This window comes from Gymnogyps californianus, chromosome 8 (assembly GCF_018139145.2).
Source record: "Gymnogyps californianus isolate 813 chromosome 8, ASM1813914v2, whole genome shotgun sequence".
Lineage (NCBI taxonomy): Eukaryota > Metazoa > Chordata > Aves > Accipitriformes > Cathartidae > Gymnogyps > Gymnogyps californianus.
Genome location: NC_059478.1, coordinates 4311115 through 4319948, shown reverse-complemented (window position 1 = coordinate 4319948; position 8834 = coordinate 4311115). Strand labels below are relative to the sequence as shown.

The following is an 8834-nucleotide window of genomic DNA, read 5'->3' as shown; positions in this document are numbered from 1 at the left end:
GCTGCAGTTCTTCATGAACTGCTCCAGCGTGGGTCCCTTCCACATGGTGCAGTCCTTCAGGAACAGACTGCTCCAGCGTGGGTCCCCCGCGGGGTCACAAGCCCTGCCAGCAAACCTGCTCCAGCATGGGCTCCTCTCTCCATGGGCCACAGCTCCTGCCAGGAGCCTGCTCCAGCGTGGGCTTCCCATGGGGTCACAGCATCCTTCGGGCATCCCCCTGCTCCGGCATGGGGTCATCCACGGGCTGCAGGTGGAGATCTGCTCCACCGTGGACCTCCATGGGCTGCAGGGGGACAGCCTGCCTCACCATGGTCTTCCCCACGGGCTGCAGGGGAATCTCTGCTCCGGCGCCTGGAGCACCTCCTCCCCCTCCTTCTTCACTGACCTTGGTGTCTGCGGAGTTGTTCCTCTCACATCTTCTCACTCCTCTCTCTGGCTGCAATTGCTACTGCCCCATAACTTTTTTCCCCTTTCTTAAATGCGTTATCCCAGAGGCGCTGCCACCATCGCTGATGGGCTCGGCCTTGGCCAGTGGCGGGTCCGTCTTGGAGCCGGCTGGCATTGACTCCATTGGACACAGGGCAAGCTTCTAGCAGCTTCTCACAGAAGCCACCCCTGTAGCCCCCCCGCTACCAAAACCTTGCCATGCAAACCCAATACACAAATCTAAGGAAAAGTACACTCTGGAAAGTTTGCCATTTCCTACAGAATCAGCATGAAGGCCACAAACAGACCATCGCAATGAGAAAGCAAGCTAGCAAGAGAAGAGTCTAGCTAAATCTAAACCATTTCAATGGCTTGCATCTTTTGAAAAAAAGGAGAATCTAGGTTAAATTATTAAAACTGACAACAAAGTGATGGTTGTAATACGTAGGGAAAATCCAGAAAGGTTAACATACAAAATGAGCTAAAACTATCAAAGAGCCACAGAGCGTAACAACAAAAAGCTTATGCGAAAGATTACCGGGGAAGAACTGACTTGCTCTCAGGTGGTGAGGAAACTCTTATCAAGTCATGTGAGGAAGACCAAAGCCTCATTTTTTTTGCTTTGTTCTTCTCCAAAATGTCAGCTGTAATCACATGGCTTACACAGTTAACATGAACAATGTAAAAACAAACGATCAAGCTAAACTAAGGAAAGAAACAGAATCTATTCAAGTAAGATGCTTACAAAAGTCATGTGCCAGATAAGTTTCAGCCAACATATTTAGCAAAATGGCTGAGCAATCTCAAAACTATTAGCAATTACCTTCAAGAACTCAGAAGAGACAGCTGAGGTGCCATGAGACCAGGAAAAAGGAAACAGTGCCTACCTTAAAAAAGAAAGAAAAGGATGGGAATCAGAGGCCGGTCAGCTTTACTTTGTATCAGGCAAAATACTGGAACAAATTCATAAGCAAATTATTTGTAAGGCCTTGTATGATAAGATTAATAATAATCAACAATAACTTCTCAAAAACAAATCATGGAATCTTGACTTCAGCAAGGCTTCTGACAATGTATCATCTGCTACTCTCATAAGAAGGATAGAGGAGCATTGGCTACACGAAACTTATGTGAAATGGTTAGAAAATGGCACTCAGAAGTGGTGTCAAGTGATTCACAATCAAGCAAGAACTTTGTAGCAAGTGAGATCTCCAGATGCTAACATCCTGAGTCCTGAACTGCTCCTGCGATGCAATAGGATAGAGAATATTTTTATCCTATTTGTGGAGGATATCCTGTTCAGGTGAGAGCTGCAAGCATTTTGGAAGATGTAATTAGAATTGAACAAATCATGAGGAGTTGGAACAAAGACCTGAAGTAAACAGGATGTAATTCAGTAAGGCGAGAAACTACTACGTATAGCTGGGAATAATTGACTGCAAAAATGTAAGCTGGAGACAAAGTGGCTAAGCAGTTACTTTACAAAAAGAAGTCTTGGTTCATAGCAGTTCACAAATAGAAAATGAGTCAACAGTGGTTTGGTGTTGCAAAAAATGTGACTGCTTTACTGAAATGTAGAAAAAGACTGTCAAACACAAGAAGAGCGAAATAATTCTTCCACTCCACTGAGCTCAAAAAGGCTTTCGGTGAAGAACAGTTCTCGGTTTTGGGCACCCCCTTTCAATTAGAGAGATCTCTGTGGAGAACGTAAAGACCTACCAGAAGTCTGGACAACGTGACCTTGAGTCATACTCAAGTATGACTGAAAGAAGTTCAGTTGGACATCTGAAAAGTCAAAGACATGTGAATGTACAGCCTAGAAAAATATGAGAATTTGTGTAAAGAAAGCAGTGTGTATTTATACAAGAGAAGTGAATACACATACCAGCCCATCTATCTGGTAATGGAAATAATTTTTTTGCTGCATAATTAACTCTCAAGCTAAAACACTTAATGAGACTCTTTTTTTAGTATACTTAAATCCTCATATCCTTAATATCCTGAGGTGTGATAAAAATCCTGAAGATGTAGGGCATCCATACATCGGGAAAAAAATAACTTCTTTTAAAATCAACCAAGGAAAAAAATCAATGCCAGGCCTCTCCTGCGTTATCCACTACAGGGAGCTGAAGCGTAATATTGCTGGACAGATGGTGATAAAGGAATCCAGTTGCGCACTTAATTGGAGCTATAAAGTCCATGCGTATTAATTTCCACAACCTGACCTCTACAGAGCTCACATATAAATATTTGTCTTGATAGAGGGAATTCCATTTAACCTTCTCTGAAGGATAATGGAAAGCCAAGGTCGTCCAGCCTGTGCTCAGAATGGGCATCTCCTGCAGCCAGTCCTTCTGCCACTGCCAGAGACCTGTGTGTATCAGAAACCAGGGAACTACTGGGTCTGTCTGGGGAGGTCTGAAAACACGCTTGAGGAGGTAATTAAGCCTATCCCATAAATAATAGGAAGAAAGTATATAGTTCAGAATAAAAGCACCAAATTTGGGGGCAGGAATGCTGGGAAAACATACTTACACATCTATTTTAGAATATACTACTGTGCAACTTGTATGGATGGAATGGTCCCAGCAGCTTTTTGTATATTTGCATCATTCTTGTTAAATCAGAATTTCCGAAATAAAAATGAAACTTTAGCGAGTGTTTATAACTGATCCCGCTGTGGTCTGTCTCTCCCGCAGCTTAGGCACTAGCATTATCCCAGGGACCTTGCCTCAGGTCTTTACAGTACGTTTGAGCACACTAGGCTAATATATTGATCTCACTGCGGGACTAAGCTTTAAAACCCAGAAAAGCAAGTGACTTCTTACAGCTTTAGAACTAATAGCATTGGAAGGAAATACTTGGGAATAGCTCATGCAGTGACTTTTCTCTAGGGAGGTTTGATACCCTTAAAATCATAGGGCTGGTGCCAAACATCATATGCCAGAGGTAAAACGGAGTCAAATTCCCTTCAACAGGTAATTAATCAGTACTTGAACCTTATGGGAAGCATTTCACTTTTTGAATACTTATTGAGACCTTCTAAATACAAACTGTGGAGAAGTTAAGTTCGATGCATTAAAGATGTTCAGCACATTTCAAATATTCTAACTAAACAGTGACACAGCCCTAAATAAACACACTGTCCACATAATCAAGAACAGAATATAGATAATCTATTTTATAATGTGGTTGTTAGTTTCCCATATTTGGTGGTTCGATAGTACAGAAATGAGTTTACAAGTTATTTCTGACAGAACAAATCGATAAGAATCTGACAATGGTTGCAACTGAAGTAATAGCTTATTTTCAGCAGTATTAAGTGGGATAAAACACACAGAAAATGTTGTTTTGAGTTTTTAAGATGAAAATGTGGCCTTTGTGTTAAGTTACAACTACAGACTGAATTTCCAAATTCTGTCACCTCTAGCTGCCTCACAAAACAGTATTATTCTATTTTACAGAGAATAAATGGAGATCTACACTACCCATAGTCACTCAGAACTGAGACAGAATGGAATTTAGACCTGGATTCCTAATGAACAACTATAAAGTATTTTGACATTTTAATGAGATAGTGTATAAATGCATAACCATACAAATAAATTTCAGTGAAAAGTGAGATCGTGGCTACTGAGATTTAAAAAATTACCAACATTCTTTTTGTAGAAATCAAACAATTATTTGTCATTCTTACATATTAGTGCTATATTTTAATGAGATTTGGTATGATCTTTTTGTATGTTGCAGAATTACCGATTTAGGGCTTAATTTCCATGTTACTTTTGTATGATTCATTTAGCAATGCAGTCACTCTTTAGAACTTTAATACCTTATAGACTTAAGATATCAAAATAACAGAAATATAGAGACCTATGAGGAATTACTGACAAAAGAAGACTTGTGTAACTTTACTAAAATATTCATCCAGAGAAGCAAAGGAAGGGAATGAGATAGCTTGAATGATAAAAAGCATTGTAACAAGTTTGTGAATTAAGACACAATTCAGTAGTTGGGAACCATTTGAAAACTACATCCAGAGGGACTCCTGTGGTATATAAATGCATAACTCTGCAATAGAATTTTAATTGCAAGTGCAAAATCCTTTCTGCTGAGATTCTAAACGTTAAAAAAGAGCAGCAACCCTTCTGTAGCTACACACTTTTTAGAGCTGTGATCTGTAGTTTGCAAGACATAGCTGAAGACATCTGCATAACACCATGAACATATAAAATCCTTTTGCTACCTGTCAACATGTCCTGTGTTTGTGTGACAAGAAACAATGTCCCTGTCTCTCAGTAGGCTCAGCAGAAGACTTTTCTAGCTGTTAGGTTCCTGATGGGAATAAGGTTTCCTTTCACTTTTAGATTTCTCATAATAAATTTTATTTTTTACTGTCTTTCAGCCAATTATAACTATGTATGACTACATATAGGTGTCCTGGTTTCGGCTAGGACAGAGTTAATTTTTATTCCTAGTAGCTGGTATAGTGCTGTGTTTTGGATTTAGTAGGAAAAGAATGTTGATAACACACCGATGTTTTTAGTTGTTGCTAAGTAGTGTTTATACTAGTCAAGGATTTTTCAGCTTCTCGTGCCAGCCAGCAAGAAGGCTGCAGGGGCACAAGAAGCTGGGAGGGGACACCATCAGGACAGCTGACCCAAACTGGCCAAAGAGCTATTCCATACCATATGACATCATGCCAGTATATAAACTGGGGGGAGTTAACTGGGAGGGGGGATCGCGGCTCGGGAACTAACTGGGCATCGGTCAACGAGTGGTGAGCAATTGCATTGTGCACCACTTACTTTGTATAGTTTAATTCTTTTAGTATTGCTATTGTCATATTATTATTATCATCATTATAATTGTTTTTCATTCCTTTCTGTCCTATTAAACTGTCTTTATCTCAACTCACGAGTTTTTTTCCTGATTCTCTCCCCCATCCCAGGGGTGGGGGGCAGTGAGCAAGCGGCTGCGTGGTGCTTAGCTGCCGGCTGGGGTTAAACCACGACAATAGGACTGCAAGCATGCAAAGGCATTGTGCTGGTCCTTTCTGTGTGTCGGAAAACAGTGACTGGGCTGTTTGTGGCCTTCTGGGCCCAGCCCTGTAACATCTGAACTGAGTGCCAGGCTTCAAATGGCGTTGCTAAATTGGGGGGCTCAGCTCAGTGAATGGTCAGTAGAATGAAAGGAGCACCCCTTCTCCTTTTTTGGGATGGGGAGTGGAACAGAATAGGTACCAAGGAAGCTGCCTCCTTCTGAGAAATGTGGATTTGATGATTTAATTAGCATTGAGCTAAGAATTGATGGCACAATCTGAGAGAAAGGGTCATTTTTACACTTTTAAGTATCTCAGGGTAGAATTTTTATATGAAATGGGGCTGGAAAAATTAGGTCATTTTTATGCAAAGGCTGATAAGGATTATATTGATCTTCTGTAGACGTGCTGTGCCACGTAAGCTATCATTTCACTGTGTATGTAATACAAATTCACTCGACAATGTATGTTTTACAGAGGTCTTATCACTATGGCTTTTAATCTTTCTCTCTCTTTCTCTGTATGGCACTATGAAAAGGCAACAATTGGGTCTAAATCTCTATCAAAACTACCAAACCACTAACAGAGTGTGGGGAAGTCAGATCAATTTTCCTTATATATTTTGCATAACTGTTGTATGTGTTACACATAGTGCACAACTTCGTATCAGAGGTGTTCACTCACACTGTAACCAATTATGTATCAGTCAATTAATGCAGACTATAATTGTGCTTTGCTTGAGTGGCTCGGGTGATTATAGCTCTCTATCAAAAAAAGAAAAGTAAAATCTTTTATAGGGTTAACAATAATTTTTTCCTGGTACTTACATAGTTCCAATGCTTACATTTCATGCTGCTGACTTAGAAGATCTTTATCTTGTTTTAGCTATAAGAAACAAAATTAGGTAAGTGCAAAAATGTGTAACAGGAAATGCTACCATCCCACCACCAAGTGCTTTACATACACTAAGTATACCTATAAATATTCATATATATAAAAACATATGGCCATGCCCACATAAACACTGTGTGTATTGCGCACATTCGCTGATCTAGGTATCTAGAACTCTTCTGTTGCTGCATCTATACTCTTCTACCTTTAAAGCCAAGTGTCCATAAATCCAAATGTGTTGACCTCCTTAAAAAATGCAAGAAGTGCCTAAAAGCTGCCTTAAAACAGTGCTTCTGAATCTTAACATCAGCAAAGCTTCTGTAACTTTAGGCCCTTCCATGGTAAACTGCAATTGGCAGGCTTCATTAGGGACGCCCTATAGAGGTGTAAGGACTAAGAAAGGAAGTCTTTACATGGTGCAAAAGGCAGGCGGGAAATAAAGCCTTCCCTCTTGTCAGCATGTCTCTACTCAACAGTGTGTGTATCTATTATGAGAACCCCTGATCTTCAAAGCAACCCCTTCATCTGCAAGTTCTGAAGAATAAGAAAATTGGAAGTTGTGTGAGAAACTGTTTTCTGAGGAAAATATCCATCACTTGGCTGTTGGTAAGATCTGATACCTAAACAAACAGCTGAGCAGCAATGGCTATGGGATTCAAGGTTAACAGAGCGCAGATCTCTTTCAGGCTTCACAGAAAAGCTGAAAAATGAAGAGCAACCAAGCAGTTCTAGTCTGATGAAATAGTAGATTCCTGTGACAGAGAACTTCCAAAAACTTGAGAAGCAATAATTTACTATGCTATGCTGCAGCTCAGTATTTAGTAATCATACAGAATTACAAGGACTGGTTGCAGATTTGAGGTGGGAGTGGTGGATCCATCTCAATTTTCTTTCCACCTTTACTGCTGACAAAGGTTAGCGATACCAAAAATGGTCTCTCCCACTGAGGACGTAAGTTATCCTTTCGTGTACTTCTACCCAAATGTAATTCCCTAGATCGAAGGGGTGCAGAGCCCCTTCTAGAGGTACTGGTTGTACCTGTGCTGTACTGGTTGTACCTGTGCCTGGGCCCAACTGCATTTTAATAATCTATGAACTTGTAAAATATACTAGGTTATGTTTTTATCTCCTGCTAATAAACTTACACGGGTGGATACATCAGTTCCAGGGAGTTGCATCAGTCTTCCGAATAGTATTTCATAGGCAGACAGTTTTGTTGTTTGTTGAAGTCTTTGCCAAGATTCATTAAGGCTAAAGGTAGCGCGTGCAAGACACAGTTATTTATTTGGCTGTGGCATAAATTCCTGGCGCAAACCAATTCTTTGGCACTGTCTGGCCTAGTGCAGCAGTCCTAAAATGCCCTGGATGGTGATGCATTTTTGCTATGGGAATCAGGTATTGCTTTGGTAAAATAGGAAGGTTTTCCATACCTGCTCTCCATATTCCCTGGGAGTTTTTGGTCACTTCATTCCTTTTCCAAGAGTCAGCTTCCTCAGCAGGAACAGTCAAATATATCTCTTCAGGAGCGGGCAACACCAGGTCAGACTGCTGTGCTGCTTGTAAGCCCGGTGGTTCGAACAGCGGTCGTGCTGGCCTTTAGCCACAACATCCGCTAGCCCATTTGCTATTCCTTCTTTTGTCCTTTTGCCGGTGTGGGATGGCTGATGAATGATAGCTAGTTTCTTTGGCAATTGTATGGCTTTTAACAGTTCAGTACTTCACTCGCAATAGAAGTTATACACCCACACTTCTTCCATAACTGCCCAGTGGCGCAGCACGCTCCAAATCCATACCAAGAATCAGTGTAAATATTTACAGCCTTTTCTTTGGACGGCTGGCAAGTCTTTGTTAATGCAATCCATTCTGCTGCCTGTGTGCTCAGCTTCGGACTGAGTGGTGAAGCCTCCACTGCTTCATTCACAGGAGTTACTGAATGACCCATAGCCCAGTTGCCGTTCAGATAATACAAGGACCCGTCTACACATAGTTCCAGATCGGGATCGAGGAACGGCACCTCTGCTAGATGCAAACAGGAAGGTCTGGGTGTCAGCTATACAAGATTCCTTAGAGGTACTGGCTATTAACAAATCATCAGCATATTGTATCAAAATGGATCCATTTTTTAAACAAAACATCCTGCACATCTTTTACTAAAATTCTACAACAAGTAGCAGGGAACCCAGGGAAGCCCTGGAGAAGCCTTCTCCATGTCTGCTGTATTCTTCCCCAAGTAAATGCAAAAAGGTACCCACAGTCTGGATGGATAGGTATACTGAAAAATGCAGCACATAAGTCGATTACAGAGTACCATTTAGCATTTGCTGGAATCAATGTAATAGTTGTAGAAGGGTCTGGTACCCCCGGGTGAGGAACTATGACCCACTCATTTACTGCCCGAAGATCTCGCACAAACCGGTAAACCTGTTTGCCATCTGGTCCCAGTTTGGGTTTTCTAATCAGCAGGACAGCAGTATTG

General features: G+C 41.1%; 1 long non-coding RNA gene across 1 annotated transcript; it reads right to left on the bottom strand.

The window, feature by feature from the left end:
* Positions 1-1172: 1172 nt before the first annotated feature.
* Positions 1173-8353, bottom strand: LOC127019030 (uncharacterized). Its single transcript, XR_007766853.1, has 3 exons — positions 7789-8353; positions 6295-6352; positions 1173-1313 (listed from the first exon to the last, which is right to left on the bottom strand). It is a non-coding gene; the product is annotated as an uncharacterized LOC127019030 (long non-coding RNA).
* Between the last annotated feature and the right edge of the window lie 481 nt (positions 8354-8834).